General features: G+C 59.6%; 1 protein-coding gene across 1 annotated transcript in view; it reads left to right on the forward strand.

Moving 5' to 3' along the window:
• Positions 1–1,660, forward strand: part of LOC103251709 (dual specificity mitogen-activated protein kinase kinase 2) — a gene marked incomplete at its 3' end in the record, with an annotated part of 24,939 nt that overhangs the window by 22,632 nt on the left and 647 nt on the right. The window lies entirely within an intron of this gene.

Below are 1,660 nucleotides of genomic sequence, written 5' to 3' on the forward strand. Positions count from 1 at the left end.
CTGCTGGGCCCCGGCGATCCTTCCGCCTCAGCCTTCCAAGTAGCTGGAACTGCAGGCGCGTACTACCTACCACATCTGGCTAATTTTTTTGATTTATTGTAGAGATGAGGTCTAGCCAAATTGCCCAGGTTGGTCTCGAACCAGAGGACTCAGGCAATCCACTCACCTCAGCCTCCCAAAGCGTGGGATTACAGGCTGAGCCACCGAGCCCGGCTGAGACCTTGTCTCTTAAAAAAAGCAAAAAAGTAAATTAGAGAGCGAGAAAGAGGAGATTCACCTCCCCAAGGTCACCCAGGCTGGAGTACAGTGATGTGATTATAGCTCACTGCAGCCTCGGCCTCCTGGGCTTAGGTCATCCTCCTACCAGGTAGGACTACGGACGCCACTGTACCCCGCTCATTTTTTGATTTTTTGTAGACACGGGATCTTACTGTATTGCCCAGGCTGGTCTGGAACTCCTAGGCTGAAGTGGCCCTCCCACCTCAGCCTCCCAAAGCACAGGGACTGCAGGTGTGAGTCACCACGCCTGGCCTAGAATCCTGTTTTCAGTGGGAGGTTCTCATGTAAAAATACATCCCTGCCTCTCTCCTGCAGACTCACCTCCTCCCCAAGGGGATTTTTTTTGTTTTGTTTTTTGTTTTTTTTGAGTCAGTGTTTCACTTCATCTCCCAGGCTGGAGTCAGTGGCACAATCATGGCTACCACAGCCTCCACCTGCTGGGCTCAGGCAGTCCTTCCACCACAGCCTCCAGAGTATCTGGAACTACAGGCTCTCACCACCACGCCTGGCTAACTTTTCTGATTTATTGTCGAGACGAGGTCTCGCCAAATTGCCCAGGCTGGCCTTGGATCCCTGGGCTCAGGCAGTCCTCTCGCCTCAGCCTCCCAGCGTGCTGGGATGACAGTTGTGAGCCTCCGCACCCAGCTCCGAGGGGATTTTTTAAATGAACATGAACCCAGAATTCTCACCTCAGCCTCCTCCCCGAGGACAGAGGGCGGCACGTGAGTTTGGGCCCAGGAGCCAGGCCACGGCCAGCTCTGTGGCCCAGTCTCAATCTGAGCACCTGGGAGCCCATGAACGTGAATGCGTGGACAGTCCCCCTCCCGTGGACAACGCTCAGGTGTGGCCCTAGTCCCTGGGAGCAGACTCTGAGCTCGCGGGAGAGACAGGGCAGACTCTAGGGGGTCTTTCCAGAGCGCACCCGTGAGTCCTGCTGGGGTGCTTCTCAGCCGCCGGTAGCAGGCCGTGTGTGTTCCCACGCATGGAGGAGTCGGCCAAGGCCCGAGCAGAGGCGGGACCTCCTCCGTTGCCGTCCGTGGGGCCGGGCGCAGGCCTGCACCCCAGGGCCCTCCCCTTCAGCCATGTCCCCAGGCAGGGCCGCCTCTCCGTGCCGTCTTGGGCTTCAGCGTGGCCCTCTGGAACCGGGCAGAGGAGTGAGGAAGCCAGGGTGCCTGCAGCACCGGGTTTGGCCAGGGTCGGGTGGCACGCTGACAGCAGCGGGCGGGGTGGCCCTGGTGACACAGCTCTTCCTGCAGCGGCAGCGACGCCCAGCTTGGCTGCACGTCCTCATCCCAGAGCGGGAAGGGCCTGACTCCACACCCCAGCAGCCCCTTGGCGCCCACCAGGGATGTGTGTGCTGGGCCAGGCTGCCCCGGGATTT

Source organism: Carlito syrichta, unplaced genomic scaffold, assembly GCF_000164805.1.
Source record: "Carlito syrichta isolate Samal-C Ts95f unplaced genomic scaffold, Tarsius_syrichta-2.0.1 Scaffold143754, whole genome shotgun sequence".
NCBI classification, from domain to species: Eukaryota; Metazoa; Chordata; class Mammalia; order Primates; family Tarsiidae; genus Carlito; species Carlito syrichta.